The sequence below is a fragment of the Neofelis nebulosa genome, chromosome 9 (genome assembly GCF_028018385.1).
Source record: "Neofelis nebulosa isolate mNeoNeb1 chromosome 9, mNeoNeb1.pri, whole genome shotgun sequence".
Lineage (NCBI taxonomy): Eukaryota > Metazoa > Chordata > Mammalia > Carnivora > Felidae > Neofelis > Neofelis nebulosa.
The window spans coordinates 58,940,759-58,959,976 of NC_080790.1; the positions used below are offsets into that span (position 1 = coordinate 58,940,759).

Genomic DNA, 19,218 nt, shown 5'->3' on the forward strand with positions numbered 1-19,218 from the left:
CATTAAAGTGTTAAAATTACTATCGGGGCGCCTGGGTGGCTTGGTCGGTTAAGCGTCTGACTTCGGCTCAGGTTATGATCTCACGGTCCGTGAGTTCGAGCCCCGCATCGGGCTCTGTGCTGACAGCTCAGAGCCTGGAGCCTGCTTCCGATTCTGTGTCTCCCTCTCTCTCTGACCCTCCCCCATTCATGCTCTGTCTCTCTCTGTCTCAAAAATAAATAAACGTTAAAAAAAAAATTAAAAAAAAAATGTTAAAATTACTATATTGCCAGGCAACTCAAGATCTTTTTTTTATCCATGATATAATCGAATAATAATAGCAACCCAAACCCTAAGTGTCCATAAAGTTGTCCAAAGCCTGACTCAGGAGGGACAGATCCCTACGTGGAGAGACAGTAGTTGAATTGGGCTAGCTGTACAAGGAATAAAGAAGGAATTTCCCACAAAATGACTATCCAAGGTCTACAGTAGGTAAGAGTTCCCAAAGCTGGGCTGGGCTGGGCTGGGCTCAGGTGCACGTGCAGAGGTATAGCGGGAGGAATTTCCCACTGTGGGTCTTGGTAACATGTTAGGATCCCTAAAGTAATTACTTCCAAAGTTGAGTGTAAACAGGGATTGGGGATAGGTAGGGAATGACAGGAGTGCCTGGGTGCCCAGTCGGTTAAGCATCTGGCTCTTGGTCTCAGCTCAGCTCATGATTTTACAGTTTGTGGGATCAAGCCCCACATAGGGGTCTGTGCTGTCAGTGCAGAGCCCACTTGGGATTCTCTCTCTCTGCCCCTCCCCTACTCACCATCTCTTTAAAAGAATTTTTAAGAAAAGGATAGGGGATGACAGAATTTGTTGTGCCCCCCCCCCCCGCAAACCATAATTATCCATACATCCAGGTGTGGAAATTATAGGAAGGAATCATAACATCAAAAGATTGGCAGTTTCTTAGAGCTCTCTGTCTCTCTCTCTGTCTCTCTGTCTCTCTCTCTCTCTCTCTCTCTCTCACACACACACACACCCCAAACAGCCGCTTCCAATTTTAGAATATAGCTTCTCAAGGTGACTTTTTCAAAGAACCAGTGTTCACCTGAGTGTGTAAATTCTAACACATTCGATAGTGTAATTTCTATATTAGCCACACTGCATGAGGGCAAATGTTGATTTTACTCAGAACTCAGTGACAGCAGGAATCCCTGAACGAGGTGTTGGTATCCAGTCACAGAAGTAACGAATAGAACTATGAAATGAAGCCGTGATGTGATGTTATGAAAGTCAAAGATACTGCTCTGGAGACGTGGCCTTTTGCAGAGAAGCACTAAAAGAACGTTTACCACTTTGGCATGTGCTATTGGAGTTTAAAAGTTTGAGAGTTTACAACCCAGAGTTTGTTTAAAAGTGCTTTCATGGTTTCATTATTACTACTGACTTCAAATATGGCCATATTTATTTACCAAAGTGTTTTAATTCCTTTAGAAATACAAAAAGACCATTGAAAATATCTGGGTGGAATTTCACAAACACAAGGAATTCTTCAGACAAGGCTTGAGTCCAAACCTTAATCCAGTCTGGCCTCGGATACTAGTCCTTAGATGTTTTTTTTTATCAGAGCAGGTAACAATGAGCAGTTATTCACTGTAAATAAACCAGAGACTCAGTGAGGGGAGTTCGAAAATACTGAGATAAGAAGTCCCCCTTTGGAGAGGATCCAATTATACTGAATTTCCTGTAATTTTGTAACATGCTTTTATGTTTAACTCCTTTGCTCTATTGCAGTTAGGAATCTCATTACCTGCTAACCCATGGGAATAAGATAATCCAACTCTTTGGCATCAATAAACTACTACTCATTCTACCTCGCCTTAGTCCCATAGGACTTTGGTGCTGGTCCTTTGTGTGGAATTAGACTTGTCAGAGCAGATGGCCCCAGATTAGTAGATGTATGGCCTCTTCATTTGGAGAGCTCAGAAGCCTCTTCGGAATGTAACAAAACCAAAGAATCTTAAAGAAGTTATAAAATTATCTTCAGTTTAAGTGTTTTTGTGTTGTTGTTTTTTTTTTTAATCAGTGGCTGATGAAAAGGATGTTCTAAGTTATTCATAGCCGAAATGCTTCTGAAAGGGTCTGGTTTGAGGGGCAGAGTTCAGGGCAGTGATGCAACTTGAGAAATCCCCTAACAGGTTCCAAGAAGCCACCCCTATGAGCCTGTATCAGAGTTTAGTTCTATGTTGATTTGTGACAACAGTGTGAACATGTTTTCGATCTGCATGGGCTTATTATGCTGGGAATTTGAATAGTGGATCTTAACCTTTTTATGTATTTCTTCATTATGATGGATTAAGCCTGCTTACCCGTGAAATATACTACAAAATGGGAGAGACACGAATGAAAGAATTGATACAACATGTAGTAGTTTGAATTTTTACTCTGAGAATATTACATTAACTTTATAGTGATAATATACCATTATCATTGTTCATAACAGCTGACACTTTGATGAGCTACCAGTTAACCTTCTGGATTCCGAAATAAATACCCTTGGTCTGATTCACAAGTACACCTGTAACCACCAGGACCCAGCATCCGCTAGAGATGATTTACATGGCAACGAGTGAGAACACTTCCAGGAAATCTAGTTAGTGACTTTGCTTTTTTTTACAGTTTCTCCTTATGTGGAAAGGTGATAGAAGTCTTTATTTGGAGAACTAGGTATGATGAAACAAAATGGAATCTTATGCACTGACATCAACTTCCTGGCTGGCAAAAACACAGTGACTTTTAAGACCCTCCTTCATTTGCTTCAATTTGCATGGCTTATTTCCAGCTAACACAGCATTTCTAAAATGCCAGCATTTATTTTTTGTTTTGTGGTATCGTGTCTAAGCCAACTCAACTGATCTGGATGCCAATGAGGTAATGAATGCCATGTTTTCCGGGAATTCCAGGAGATCAGTTCTCTAAATGAATTGGAGATAGTGGATTTGGCTTATTAATAATTCTAAAATTTGATCCCTTTCTGGACCAAATATCTTCTCATGGAGAAAAGCCATTTTATGACCAGCAAACTTGTATCGGGGCTAATATATACAGATCTTCCTCGACTTACAATGGAGTTGCATTCCAATAAACCCATTTTAAGTTGGAAATGCATTTAATACACCTAGCCTGATGAACATCATAGCTTAGCCTAGACTACCTTAAATGTGCTCAGAACACTTACATTAGTCTACAGTTGGGCAGAATCATCTAACAAAGCCTATTGTATAATAAAGTATCCAATATCACATAATTTATTGAATACTGTACTGAACGTGAAAAACAGATGGTTGTATGGGTACAGAGTGACTGTAAGTGTATCGGCGGTTTACCCTCCTGATCGCATGGCTGACGAGGTAGGAACTGTGGCTTGATGCCGCTACCCGGCATCGCGAGAGAGGATCGAACTGCCTATCGCTAGCCTGGGAAAAGATCCAAACTTAAAATTTAAAATACAGTTTCTACTGAATGTGTGTCGCTTTCGACCTATCATAAAATCAAAATGTTAAGTCAGACCATTTTAAGTTAGGGGCCATCGGGAATAACTGAATCAGAGTATAAGTAGTGTAATGCATCATGATCAATATGATTACAAAAACAGCTCAGGGCGAAATTCTTTTTAGTGTCTTAAGTCTTAATGTGGCTTGGACTTGGATGACCTAGACTGAAACTATTTCTCTGACTTCATTCTGCTTCTTTTTTTTTTTTTTAAGTTTATTTATTTTTGACAGAGAGAGAGAGAGTGACAGAGCATGAGTGGGGGAGGAGCAGAGAAAGGGAGACACAGAATCTGAAGCAGGGTCCAGGCTCCGAGCTATCAGCACAGAGCCCAATGTGGGGCTCAAACTCACCAACCGCGAGATCATGACCCGAGCCAAAGTCAGACGCCTTCTTAAAGGCTAGGGGGCCTTTGGTAATAGAATAAGGGGCTCCCTCTTGAAAGGAGGTCTATAAGAAAGTAAAATACTCACAGGAGAAAAAAGTTTGATCCCTCATAAAACCGGAGATTGTGACAAATAAGAGGATGCCTTGCATATAGTCAGCATTCAGTTAAATATTCTTTGAATATTTGAACAGAAGTGGACCCTTCATCCTTCATGAATGATAAAGAGCTATTTTTAATTTTCCAGCAACCTTGAGGTCACAAGATAGGAGAGAGGAACTCCACTCCTGAACAGAGTAGGAAAGTAATAAGGATCTTTGCTGACAGTTCTGATACACCTTTTCTCTCTCCTCGTCCTGTGGGATTCCTGGGGAAGCCTCAGAGAAGGAAGCCTGTTGACAACTTAATTGGAAAGCAAGAGCAGATCTTAATTTGATCTTTTTCTCTGCATAAGCATCACAATTTAAAGAGATTTGTTAAACTTTAGTGATTAAGGAAAAAAACATTAAATAATGTCTGAAAAGAGAGATTCTTTCTTTTCACTCACCATGAGAATTGTTTCATTGAATATCTCTTAATTGCCTGACTAGTCAGATGTGTTTAGCCACTGGGAAAGGGAAACATGTATTGAATACCAAATGCCTACTTTGGGTTCATGTATTCACTAAAAATACATTGACTATCTAGTAAGTGAGAAACACTGGGATACAAAGATAAGTGAAAAGACATGGTCCTTACCCTCACAATGTTGAAAATCTAGTAAAAGGAAATGGGTAAATAAGCAATTACAATATGATGTGTAAGTGCCATGACAGAAATAAAGCTGTCAGTCTTTGTGATTGGTAGAGAGCAGCACATAGGAGGAGCACTGAACCAAACTTGGGAGGTCAAAGAAGACTCTCTAGATGAAAGTGATATCAATCAGGGACCTGAAAGGAGGGAAGGGTAGTCAAGGATGAGGGAGAGTGGCAGGTTAGGGCAGCAGGAGTAGGATTCCCAGCAGAGGGAACAGCTCTGCTTGTGCAGAGGCTCAGCACCAATACAGAGTAGCAGATATTTTGAGGAATTGAAGTTGAATGTGGGCTGAGTGGAAAATAAAAGGAGGGGAACAGCAAGAGAAGAGGCCAAAGACACAGGCTGGAGCCATATCAGACAGCTTTTATAAGAAAAACCGAGGTGTTGGACTTTATCCTAATGGCCACTGGGAATCAGGGAATGCCAAGATCAGATCTGCACTTTTGAAACATCACTCAGCCATACCGTGGAGAATGGGTGTACAAGACTGGAGGCAGAGTGAAAGTTTTAGAATAGCTGATGTGAGAGATGGTGAGGAACTGCGTGAGGGAAGTAGCTGTGAGAATGGAGAGAAGTGGATGGATCTGAAACATGTTTAAGAGTAAACTTGGCAAGACTTTATGATTGATTAAAGAGGACCCATGACTGTCTTGGGCAACAAGATGGATGGTTGTTCATTTACCATATTGGAATAACAGAAGAGCAGGTTTAGGGATGGGGGATGAATGTAGTTTGAGATCCCTATAAGAGATCCATGATGCTATTCTGTTGGTTGTTGAATGCAGGACTCTGAAGCCCCAAAATGAGATCCACCTTGGAGATAGTAATGAAGATTTGGGGATCATCAGCCTGAGTCCTATAAGTGAATGAAACTTCCTAGGAAGCTATGACCTGGACAGAAAGATTAACCTTTAAGGGGTAGGGTAAAATTAAGGAAACACATAACAAAGACTGAGAAAGAGATGTCAGAAGGAAAAAAGACAAAGCCAGAAGAAATGAACGATATGGAAGGAAAGAGAATGCATTAAGGAGAAGTATCCACAGAGTCACATTACTAAGGAGCAAAGTAAGTAGGGGACTGAGAAATAGCCATTGGATTTGGCCATAAGGAAGGTGTTGGTGACCTTGAAAACAGCATTTTCATGGAGTGGTGGGAGCAGAAACCATGCCCTGGAGGTTTGAGAAGATCCTGAGGGGTGAAGAAGTGGAGACCTATTAAAGTCAAGTAGTTTGGCTAAGGAGGGAAGGAGTTGGGAAGGGAGAGAGAAAGGAGAGATGTAAAAGGAAGGGAGTAGAGGGGGAAGACAGAGGGAAGATGAGAAAACTGGACAGGGATGTAAGGTTGAAGGAAAGTTTTTGTATGTTTATTTTGCAGATGAGAACTACTTGAGGTACTTGAAAACTGAAAGGAAGGAGCCAGTGGAATAGGGGAGGAAGATGATGGAGAGAGGGTAGTTCCTGAGTGGGATGGAAGAGGTTGGATCCCTAGCACAGGGGAGGAATTAGCCTTCAGAAGCTAATTTCATTGTAACTAGAGGAAAGGGCGGGGGGGCAATGGGCATAGATATGAGTAATCTTGGAGGGGGAGGATTGAGGGGGGAAGTTCCTATCTAATGGTTTTTTGTATTTTCTCTCTGAAATAAGCAGAGGTCAACTATTCATTTCAAGCAATTGAAAGGGAAACGGAAGAAGGAAGAGAGAAAAGTTCGAGGAGCATGAAGGAGGTTTGAAGTGGCTACTGGAAAGAATTGGAGACACCGCTAAGCAGCACTGAGGGCCCAGGTGAGGTTGGAGAATGTACTAGATATAGGCGGTGATCTGCTTAGTCATGTAATTTGACCACCAGCATTTAGAGCCCCCAGTATTGGTATGGGGAGGAAGTTACAATGATCCAACTTTGCTTTATTAGTTATATTTGGTTGCAAGAAAAGTCCAAATAACAGTAAATGTGAAAAAGGTTGATTGCTCTTTTACGTAAACTCCAATTAGAATAGGGCCAAGGTGTCAAGAATCAAGAGTCTTTCTAGCTCCTTGTTTACTGTCCTCACGATTTGTCTTCCACATCCTGGTCTAGCAATTTCCCCAACCCCATCATTTTTGTTTGCATTCTATTCAGCAGAAGGAAGGAAGGATCAGGAGAAGACCATGTGCTATTAATACTTAAATCCATTGACCATAGAACATGGAACATCTAGTGCAAGGAATGCTGGCAAGTAGTCTTTTTTGTGTTTTTTTAACCTGTTTTTTTAAGTTTATTTATTTATTTTGAGACACAGAGAGAGTGCCAGTGGGAGAGGGTCAGGAAAAGAGAGACAGAGAGAGAGAGAGAGAGAGAGAGAGAGAGAGAATCCCAAGCAGGCTCTGTACTGTCAGAGCAGAGCCTGACACAGGGCTCAAACTCACAAACTCCAAGATCGTGACCTGAGCCAAAGTTGGATGCTTAACCAACTGAGCCACCCAGGCATCCCAATGGCAAATAGTCTTTATTATGGATGGCTCTGTGCCCAGTTTATATTTTAAATTAAAAGCTTGAGCCCAGACCATAGGAGATACTAATAGGGTTTATCAAGGTAGGTACAATAGAATGGGGGTAGGAAGTCAGTGGCACCCCTAGTCGTAACATTTCCAAACATAACATTTCCAATACTGTTCATAGTTGAGAACTACTGGTCTAAATTAATCATGGAGATCCCAGCTCCCTTGCCACTGTGATTGGCTCAGGGATGGACAGTTTAGTATAATCTAGAGCTAACTGAATTGGCACATGACAATTCACATACATTGTCACCACGATTGGCTCATGCTGTTCCAATTAATACAAAGTCAGGATTGTTATTTGACAGTTAGAGACTTACTCCCTTTCAGTCCCCCCACCCTCCCCCAAAGGGACATAATGAGGAGGTATGTGGGCCCAATTGCTGCTAACATTCTGCCTATAACCAGTAGGGGACCCAGTCCCAGAATGAAGCTGATGCCAAGGGTGGTGGAAGAGAAAGAAGGAAATAGAGTCCTTGGGAACTGAACTGCAACCAACCCCAAGTCCCCTGAATTTTGAGGTACTGATGAATTTTCGGGTACTTGAGCCAATAAACGCCCTTAATGTTTAAACCAGTTAGACTTAAGGTGCCCGTTACTTGCAAATTAAAACATTAATAAGAGAGAGAAGCAGAGGAAGATTGGGTCAAGGGAGTAAAAGTACAGGAAGGATGTAAATGAGAGGAAGGGATATGACAGATGAATGGAGGGGTCTATGTTTTGGGTAAAAACCAAGAAAAATGGGGAGAAGAGGTATGCAGAGTCTAGTTAGATGCAAGATTTTTCAAAAATGAGCCTCTGTTCTCTTGGACTGGGGTTTGGGAGTAATCAGAACGGTTCTAGCACTGTGTTAGGATAGCCCAATGAGGTTTGCATTAACTCCACTGTATGGAAGAAGAAAATCGAGACTTACCCAAGAAACCAAAGCTGGCAGAGCTAATTCCTGGAGAGTTTGACTCCAGAGCCCAAGTTCTTTGCATCATTTCTCCATTGCTCTTTGATGCCAAAGGGGTAGAAATGTCCAGAATGGGGCAAATACCCCTCCTCAACCCTTTCCATGCCTCATTCCAGGATGACAGGCAAGACTGGGTCAGTAGGATTGTGTTCCCCTTTATTAGTGATGGCCTACCTACAGGATGTATGGTGTGTGTGTGGGGTACAAAGCAAAGATGGCATAGGCTAGCTGGAGAGGTAAGGTGGACAGCTTACAAAACCAACAGCAGTGCAAGTGAACAGAGAAGATTCCTGGAGAGACAAAAAATATTAAATGTTAATTGTCAAGCATTCACTGTCAGATTCTGTGCATCTGCATTTTTTTTAAGTTTATATTTAAGTAATCTCAGGGCGCCTGGGTGACTCGGTCTGTTAAGGGTCTAACTCTTGGTTTCGGCTTGGGTCATGGTCTTGGGGTTTGTGTGTTTGAGCCCCATGTCGGGCTCTGTGCTGACAGTGTGGAGCTTGCTGGAGATATCTCTCTCCCTCTCTGCCCCTCCCCGTTCACTCTCTCTGTCTCTCTTGAAATAAATAAATAAACTTAAAAAAAAAATTTTTTAAAGTAATCTCTGCACTCAACACAGGGCTCTAACTCACAACCCAGAGATCAAGAGTCGCATGCTCTTCCAACTGAGCCAGTCAGGCTCCCCTGCATTTATTTTCATTTCAGAAACTTCACTTTATCCCACTTTAATTTATTTTTTGAAAGTCAGTGCTTATGCCTTGTAAAAATGCAAAAGGTATAAAAGGTCTACAGTAAAAAATGTGTCTTTCTCCCTTCTCTGTCCCCCAGTTACCTTTCCTGGAGGCAACCGATGTTGACAGTCAACCTCTGCCTTCTTTCCTTTTTCCCCCATCTACCCATTATAGGCTGAGGTATATCAAGCTGAGTTTGCTTCTTCAGTAAAGATACAAACTTTCCTAATGTAGCAATCTTGAAATGTATGCACTAAAAATCAGATACACCAACAAAACAAAACACTTTATTGTCTATAATGACTTCTTGCTGAAAAGCCCCCATTCCTGGTATAGGTGGAAAGCACTTGCTGTTGCCAGTTAAGGATATCTCAGTTTCTTTATGTTTAAAACAGCCCTCCCTTGGAAAACCACTCAGTCTTTCAGGGTTTGTGCTTCATCTGAGGGTTCTCTTTTCCCCTCCCCAGGTAGAATGGAGGCCGCAGGAAAGGTGCAGGGAGTCTGTCTGCCAGTATCCAGGCCTTCCTGTCTTCCTTTGGTGAGGAAGTTTTTCTCTCCAGGCTTTAAGCCTACATTGATTCTAGCTATTCACAGCCACAGTCCCCGCCACAGCCCTCAGGGGTAAAGACGCTTGTACCTTCTTGGTCTAAAGCCAGGCCTCCTCAAGCCCATTCATCCTGTTAGCCTTCGTCACTCTTTCCTACAGAAAACACAACAGGCCACTAGGACCTGGAAGCACTGTCTCAAGGCCTTTTGTTGCTTAACCATAGCATTTTCACTTCTGTGCAGTTGGCCACGTTCCAAATGGAAAGCAGGGTACATACTCTTCTGCTTGAGGACCCCCACTCGCCTGGGCAATACTGTGCTTCTACCCTCTGAATCATCCAACTTCCTGCCTGCTGCTTAAATTTGATTTTCTTCTCATGGGAAAATATCTCTGACATCATATCCTGTGTTCTTCCTGGAACTATCTATGATCTGTTCAGGGGCACTCCTCCAAGCTCTCATTGGTTATGCAATTATATATTTCTTTCTTTCAACACAGTCTGGCTTTTGCGAATCAAAAGCACTTGATTTCAAACTATTGTCTTAGTACAAATTTTTTTTAAAATCCTACTTTGAAACTCAAAGCTAAATGATGAGTTATCCATTCTTGGCTGTTGTTTTTTTTTTTTTTTTTCTCTCCCTGTGACTCAATGCATGCCATTGACTCAATGGGTGGGGAAGTCATGGGGACAAGGGTTTACTGGGAAGCCAACATACATTGGTTGGATATCTCACAAACGCTATTTCCATTACATCAGCGCAAGGTTTCCGGTGCTGGTCGAAGTGAGACCAACGTCAGTGTGGTCAATGCTACTAAGTTTGCATTTTGTGAAATGAGTACACCCACTTCAGGGTCCTGTGAGTGGACGTGACCAAAACTGAACTACTGATTCCACCACTGTCTGCCCAGTTATGCATGGGCAAACCTGAATCATCGGGGCTCCTCTCTTCTCCACACCCCACATTTCATCCACCTGATATTCAGGGCCAATAAAGGGAAGGGGAGACTTTCTAATTTTCACAAGAACACTGTATGGGCCAGCATGTCCTCTTTGCTGAAAGCCTAGGCCAAGCTGCCAGCATCTGCCAGTGTCTCCTCCCTGCCCTTGTCTGCCCACTTCTATGTTTGACCTCCTACACAGTCCATTCTCCACAAAGCAGCAGACTTATCTTTTTAAACTATAAATTAGCTTATGTCACTTGCCACCTTCCCTGCTTTAAATCCTCCAGTAGTTTCCCTTCAGTCTTTGACCCGGCCGTGCCTCCCTCTTCAGCCCCATCTCCTCATACCTTTCCAAGCCGTCCCTCTTACTCTGCTCCAGCCACACTGTCCATCTCTCTGCCCTCAAACACACCAGGTTCATTTCTACCCCAGATCCTTTGCACTCACTATTTATTTGCTAGCAGATCTTCTCCCTAGATGGCCCCACTGCTGCCCCCTTCTCAGCCTTTAGGTCTCAACCTAGATGTCACCAAGTAACTATATCACAGCTCAGGTCCCATCTGTCATATTACCCTATTTTATCTTCTTCACGGCACTTAGTGTGGAAATTGTACGTTTATTATCTATCTCCCCCTCACTTGGAATGCAACCACCATGGACAGGGACTTAGTTTGCCTTCTTTAGCACTGTTATTTTGCTCAATAAATAGTGCCTGGCACATAGTGAACACTCAGTAAATATTTGTGGACTGAAACCAACTAATTTCAATCAGATGGGAAAAGAAGGTAGACAATACTTCAACTCCACAAGCACTAGTAGATACCTTTTATTAGTTTACCATTTGGAAGAAATCATCCAGGGGCACCCGGGTGGCTCAGTCGGTTAAGCATCTGACTTAGGATCAGGTCATGATCTCGCGATTCGTGGGTTTGAGCCTCGCATCAGGCTCTGCACTGACAGTGCAGAGCCTACTTGGGATTCTCTCTCTCCCTCCCTCTCTGCCCCTGTCCTGCTCTATCTCTCCCTCTCAAAATAAACAAATAAACTTAAAAGAGAAACAAGAAAACTAGAAGAAATCATCCAATTCTATTAGTTTCTTTGCAAGGGAATCATAAGATTAATGTGGCTTTCTAGTGAGAAACTTGGCTGCAAGACAGAACTGGCATCTATATTTATGCCACAGAAACGCAGCTTTTCCAAATAATCAAGTCAGATCAAAGTATAAATTGTCAGCCTTATTTGCCAGGTACAAAATTCGAATGATTGCATGTGTGTTAGTGTGTGCTTAACCTGCTGTGGGCTGCCTGCTATTTTAGGGTCCCCTGATTGCTAAAAGTTGTTTACTTGATTTCTTTCATTTTAAGTATGGCTGAAGAGGCTGGGCTGATCAGAGGCAAGATGTAGAAAGAGAGGCAACATGAATGATTTTTCTGGCACACTATGAAACAATTACCAACAATCTTTAGGTATTCTTTGTACTTGCAAAACTGAAAACTAGGCTCTCCTTGATATATGCTGCGAATTTTGAAAAACTGATATACTGGAACGTCTTGAACAGCTGCAAAGAACCTGAAGCAGGGACTTCAAAATTCTGCTCTAGTTGACATGTGTTAGAACAAAGACAGAAGAAAATTAGGTCTCATCTTGGTCAGAGTAGATGAAGTCAAACATCCTTCTCCCACCCTAATGTTACAGAGTCTGAAATTTCTACCTGTAGGGCTTCTGTTTTTATCCTGGAGTTCTCTTTCAAAATATATATATTCCTGGAAATACAGTAGACTGATTCATGAAGTTATTGACACTAATTAGATCCATGTTCCTTTCCCTGGGAGAGATTACCAGTAAGAGAGTCTAAAAGAAATAGGAAGACAGGCATGGGAGGAGACTAGAAGCACCAAGTCTGGCTTTTCTGAACATAGAATGGACCCAATGCAGTATCGTAGTTGTTGAACTACTCTGGATGATAATATTGTGGGGCAAGTTATTTAAGAGTGAGTTTTATGATGTGAGTTAATGTGAGAAAATGGGTTTTTTAGACTTTGGGTGTTGCTATGCAATGTGAATTTTGATGGATTTTTTTCCAGTTAGGGTCCCAGCAGGAAACAGATGGCACACTTAAATTAGGATAATTTGACAAAGAGTTTCTTTTCAAAGAGACTACTTACAAAGGACTGCTGGGGTATAATGAAAATCAAAGGGATAGTCTAGGAAGTGGACGTTAGAATCTGCAGAGCGATTGACAGCCTTTGGCCCTAAGAGAGTGATTTTCAGAACTTGGAAAGGGAGAGTTATTTGTAACAGACCACAGTAAGAGGAACAATGACCTTGATGCAGCCAACTAGAGGTAAACCCATTGGGTTGAGCCCTATGGATGAACACTTTGACCTTTCTCTTCTCCCTTCCTCTGGTCTTCTGCCAGGGTTCCCCATTGGCCAAACCCAACTGGAAGCTAAAGGGAAAGGGAATATTCATACAGGCCAGCCTCCCTGAGCAGAGAGGAAGGTAGAGAGTGGGTCTCGGGAGCAAATGGAAGATATCCAGCATAATGATGTTTCCATTCACTTGACAAGAGGTTCTGAAAAAGAGCCATCCAACATCTCTCCCCTTTCCCACTGCAAACTTTCAGAGTGAAGCTGCCATGGAGAGGAAAGGATGTGTCTTTAAAATCAGTTTTGATTAACATCTTAGATTTATCTAATTTCTGCATGGAGACTGTGTATATAACTGAAGTTGATAGTCCATGACATCAGAGTGACCAGAAATCTAAGAGCCTACCAGAATTTTCATCCTAGAGCAGAGAAAGATGACCTCACTCTACCTTTCAACTACCACCTGACTTTATATACATGTAAAGTAACAGTGGGGACAAAAATAAATAAGGTTGCATTTTGGTTAGGTTAGAGAATTGTGCTTATTCAACGTACCACTCACATAATCTTTACCAACTGTTTTACTTTATAGGTCTTGAAACTGCATTCCAGAGAGCTTGATTCACATGCCCCAGTTCAGCAAGCCATTTCACACTGAAATTCAAACTAGAGGTATGACTTGAGACATCCAAAGGATATTCAGCTATAGGCTTACACAGGCAGTTAGCACTGGGGCAAATTTCAAACAAGGTCAAAGATGTTGATTAGCTATCTTTGCTATCTTTTGGCTGCAAGTAGCGACGTCTAAATGGCTAGGCCAGGCTTCCTTGTTACAATGATTTGTACCTCTGCTCTGAGGTTTAGACCTTAGTTTTGTGATTCAGAAACTCAATTTCATCTTTTCACTTAAGAATAATCTGGTCCTGATGAATTGATGTATTTGCCAACCTCGCAACAGATTTAAGTCAAAACGTTCATTGAATTACCCTAAGAAATATTATTGTCAAAAAGACAAGACTGATGTCAGCAGATCAATATCCCATGGCTGAATTATTTGGAGAAAGATAATAGACACATCAGACATTCATTTTTATTCTGAAGAAAATAAAGTGTAAATCCCACTGATTGTGGGTCAAAAGCACAAATTCACATGTAAACGACAATGTATAATATTAATAAGTTGCTTTACGGATGATATGCCCTGCATTTTTACAAATTCCTGAGTGGTTTTGATGTGTATATACCTCCACATAGTAAAACCCTGGCATCATAAAACTTTAATTAGCCAGAACTTAATTAGAACACTTAACCTAAAAGAAATTCTTTTGGGGGCACCTGGCTGGCTTGGTTGGTACAGCATATGACTCTTGACCTTGAGGTCGCGAGTTTGAGCCCAGTTTGGAGGTAGAGATTACTTAATAAATGAAAGTTTTTTTAATTTTTTTTTTTTCAACGTTTTTTTTTTATTTATTTTTGGGACAGAGAGAGACAGAGCATGAACGGGGGAGGGGCAGAGAGAGAGGGAGACACAGAATCGGAAACAGGCTCCAGGCTCCGAGCCATCAGCCCAGAGCCTGACGCGGGGCTTGAACTCATGGACCGCGAGATCGTGACCTGGCTGAAGTCGGACGCTTTAACCGACTGCGCCACCCAGGCGCCCCAGAATGAAAGTTTTTTTAAAAAAGAATTTCTTTTGATACATGTTCTAGTTAACTATTTCTTCTCGGCCCCAAATCCATCTTTCACTGCCCTACTTTGTGATGCTGCAGCTGAACCCTGTAAACATTTCTCCTTTGTAGCTGGCATGATGCTATGTCAGTAAAGAGCATTGGAGGGCCACTGCAGGGGGAAAGTGCTTTTCTTCCTTGTTCTGGCATGGTTTTCCTTCTCCTGCAGTGCATGGCAGCCATGGATGCCAGAATTCCAGCTGCGTCCAGCCCCCCAGCAGGTCTCACAGGCACCCTAGTAGGTGATTTCTTGCTTCCCAATCCAACTTCTAACACCTAGGTGAACCTCTCTAACATCGAGTAGGTGAGCGCTATACCCTCTCCAGTGAGGTCAGCATCCCAGTCTTGCGGGAGAAAGGGCTCTTCCCAATGTGTTCCTTCCTTAGGTATGCAGCCTTAGCCCTGAAGCAGGCATCTTCTGTGGGAGGGGCCTGATAAGTGGTGCTGGGGGGTTGGTGTGAAATAATGTCAGGTATTACAATGGTGTGTGTGGCCCTCCTAAGGGCCACAGAACATAAAAACATATACAGTGTATCTGCAGTAGTGAAATTTAATGGGGGGAGGTACAAAGGAAAAAATGGTCTAAAAAAATCTCCTCAGGGGAGGAATAATGAAAAAAAAAATTAACATTGCCCTAGAAGCAGCAGTGGCTCCCATACCCACTATTACTATATTCTTTACTTTTCTTTACTCCCTGGTAGTTAATCCCATTTTTAGTTGATATAATTTATATTAAACTTTCCCTGTTAAGTTATTGTATGATTTCTGTCATCTAACTGGACTATGATACAGTGCACTTGACTTCAAAAAAAAGGCAAATAATAATGGAAAATATGCTAAAATCAGAGTTAAAAAATTTTTAAGACATTTTCAAGAACCTGTAGAGATTAATCTGCAGCTATTCATATCTTGTACGGTAGGAATATATGTTCAGGATGATGATCTTGGGACCATAATGGATGCTGAATGACCAAAGAGACTCTGTTAGTCTAAACTTAGTGAAGCAAAAGACTGATAAAAACTAGGGTTGAAGCAATAGCATTTAAGTAGTACGATACATACTATCGTACTGACCACGTTTCTCACTTGTAACTATTTTATTAAGTGTCATCATGTGATGATGATGATGATAATGATAGCCAACATTCACTGGGTACTTACTTTGTACCAGCACTGTTCTAAGCTCTGCCACTCTGACAAGAAGTTTGAGAATGGATAGGAAAAATCCCAGAGAAAGGAGGCCAGTTAGGAGACTACTACAGAAGTCCAGGCATGAGGTGATGGTGGCTGGGACAAGGGAGACAGAGGGCATGCGGTTGACTCACTGATGTCCAGAGCAGAAAGGACTGTCTAGCCAGTTCAGCCACCAAACATTCTGCACCAGAGTAATCATTCAGTTAACCACCAGAGAAGCAGGACTTGGGATGGAAAAAGAATCTTTTCTTTCTTTGTTAAGCTCCTATCATGTGGCCAGCACTGTGTTACCCAATATAAGGGGTACTGTATAACAATAACACATTCTTCAGTACTTTGTGACCTCATAGAAAGCTATAAAATGATAATGCTAATAGAAGAACATGTAGAGTATACTTGAGACTTTGGGATGGGGAAGAACTTTATAAATCAGACCAAAAGAAGCACAAGCCATAACACAAAATTTTGGCAGATTTGACCACACCAAAATGAAGGATTTCTGTTCAGTGAAGGCTATTATAGGCAAACTTATGCAGACAGAGGACAAATGGAAAGAAAATATTTAGAAGATATTTCAAACCAATAAAAAATTAAAACCTAGCACATATATGATATCACTCATATGTGGAATTTAAGAAAACAAATGAGCAAAGGGGAAAAAAGAGAGAGAGAGGCAAACTAAGAAACAGACTCTTAACTATGGAGAACAAACTGATGGTTACCAGAGGGGAGGTTGGTGGGGAAATAGGTGATGGGGATTAAGGAGTACACTTACTGTGATGAGCACAGGGTGAAGATGCATGGAAGTGTTGAATCACTATATTGTACACCTGAAACTGATATAACACTGTATGTTAACCAACTGGAATTTAAATAAAAACTTTTTAAGAACTAGCATTTATAAGGAGTTCCAGGAAATCAAATAAAGCACCCACTAGAAACTATTAAAGAGGTGCCTGTGTGGCTCAGTTGGTTGAGCGTCAGACTCTTGGTTTCAGCTCAGGTCATGATCCCACGGTTCATGGGTTCATGCCCCATGTTGGGCTCTGTGCGGACAGCGTGGAGCCTGCTTAGGATTCTCTCTCTCTCCCTCTCCCTCTCCCCCTTCCCTCCTCACGCATTCTCTCTCTCTCAAAATAAATAAACTTTCAAAAAATAAGAAACTTAAAAAAAATACTCAGTGACACTTGTTAAAGACGGTGAGGCAGACTTTATTCAGAACCACTGCTATGGGGTTTTACAGTAGAGGGGATTGGGGTCAACTCAGAATACAACGTGGGCAAGTTGGGGGTGGGAGGGGTCGGTGAATGGAAAATCACTAGGAGGAAACATCAGGGGTAAGAAGGCATCTGGCTAAATCCATCTCATAGGATTCTTGCTGAAGGCAGGCCAGGGTGACCAGACACCACGTGGGGGCAGAGGAGGATGAGGAACCTGATCAGATATCAAGGATGATCAGATATCGGGGGGAGGGTGGTGGTGGTTCTTGCTAAAACTAGATTTTACAAGGAAGTGTACATATCCCTCAGAGAAGGTTTAGGAGACTGAGAAGTTTGGTCAAGCAAAGAATTTTGTCAAAACATCAACAGAGCATATGAATAACCAGTTCTCAGAAGTGGAAAGCCAAATGACTAAGAAGGGTTGAAGAGAAGTTCACTGTCACATGTAAACAGAGAAATTTGCATATTAAGACTAATTACTGGGGCCTCCTGAGTGGTTTAGTCGGTTAAGCATCTGACTCATGATTTCCACTCAGGTCATGATCTCACGGGTTTGTGAGATCAGGCCTTGAGTCAGGCTCTGCATTGACAGTGCGTAGCCTGCTTGGGATTCTCTCTCTCCCTTTCCCTCTGCCCGGCTCGCAGGCTCTTTCTCTCTGAAAAGAAAAGAAAAAAAGAAAAGAAAAGGCTAATTACTCACACCTGATAGATTTGTAAAATTAAAAGGTGGCAATGAATTGGCAGTCTTAGCAAAGATGTGGAGAAGCAAGAATCCTCATGTGCTGCTGGCATGACTCATTAGATCCGAGATTCTGTGTGCACATGTACTCTCTCATACACACACACATGCAGTGGATGTCTCAGGAATCCTTCTTCACACGGTTCGCAAGGAGACGTGTATGAAGGTGTTTATCACAGGTTGTTTGTGGTACTGGAGGCAGTCTGGGGATCTATCACTAGAAGAATGGATATGGTAAAAGTATTGGACACATACTATGGAACCTTATGCAGCAGTTCAAAGAAATAAGCTAGATGTGCATAAAGGAACATGAAGAGACTTGAAAACAGCATTGTGTGAAAAAGCAATAAACAGTAAGAGCCGTCAAACAATACAGATTGAAAACACATACGTTCATGAAACAACATGATAAAATTCAACTCGGGGATACATGGATATCCAGGCACATGTTAAATACATTAGAGTGGCTGCTGACACTGGAGATGAAGTGGGGAAATGAAAAAATAAAATAAGAAAGGGGCACCTAGGTGGCTCAGTCAGATAAGCATTCGACTCTTGATTTTGGCTCAGGTCATCATCTCACAGTTTGTGGGTTTGAGCCCCGCCTCAGGTTCTGCACTGACAGCGTGGACCTGCTTGGGATTCTCTCTCACCTTCTCTCTCTGACCCTCCCTCACACACACACACACTCTCTCTCTCAAAATTAATACAAAATCTTAAAAAATAAAATAAAATAAAATAATAAAATAAAACAAGAAAAGGCCTCACATGGATGGTTGTGTACCATGAACTGCAGAGGGCAATTAACTCAAAATTTTGCACTTAAAGTCCAAAAGGAAAAAAAAAAGAAGGACCTGAATCCTACAATTCTTGAAGTTTTTTCATTCCACAAATGAGACGTGATGTTTGCTTTTTTAGGTAATGCATGTAAACAGCTATGTGAGTAACTCGTCCATCTATCCAGTCCTTCCAGGTCTCAGGGGACATTTGAGCAAAGCACACATCCATGAAAAGCCAGTGGGTGAGAATGGTGTGGAGGATACACCTGTAAACTGAATTCTATAAACCAAAGCCTAAATGCAGCTTTATTTATGAAACTAAAAATACAGTGTGAGACCCATAATAAACATGTTGTAGGATCAGATCAGTGACCCTAGCTTGGTTATTTTCATTCAGCAAATAGAAAAATTATTTGAGATATTATTTAACTCTGAAAAACAGAATAGAAGAGACAAGTAGCTTCAAGACATCTGCAAAAGCAATTCAGTTGGCAAAGGTAGATTATTTGGCCCCAGCAAGCACTGTAAAATGCATATACATACCTATATGTGTGTGTATATATAAACGTTTTAAGTGAATTGATCTCAGGATTCTGTTTGCTTCAAAATCCCTTCAGTCAAACAGGAAACACGAAGGAGCCTGGTTTGATTCCAGGGCTCATCCTTTTTAAGCTGTCAGATCTGTCCTGAAGGGAATGAGAGCCAACAAGCCAAGTATTTCCCTGTTTCTGAGAAGGACTGCATACACCACCTGCGGAATGAATCTATTGACCTT

The 19,218-nt window shown here is 41.7% G+C and overlaps 1 protein-coding gene across 10 annotated transcripts in view; it reads left to right on the top strand.

The window, feature by feature from the left end:
• The first annotated feature begins 266 nt into the window (after positions 1 to 266).
• Positions 267 to 19,218, top strand: part of VPS54 (VPS54 subunit of GARP complex) — a 189,939-nt gene continuing 170,987 nt past the window's right edge. For 2 of the 10 annotated variants that reach the window (XR_009248588.1, XM_058683940.1), the window contains exons 1-2: positions 267 to 5,768; positions 6,350 to 6,484. The gene's annotated coding sequence lies outside the window, so the exon portion shown is untranslated. Of the gene's footprint in view, positions 5,769 to 6,346; positions 6,485 to 10,179; positions 13,457 to 19,218 lie in introns of those variants that run through there. The other 8 variants (XM_058683932.1, XM_058683933.1, XM_058683935.1 and 5 more) reach the window with 8 other exon arrangements.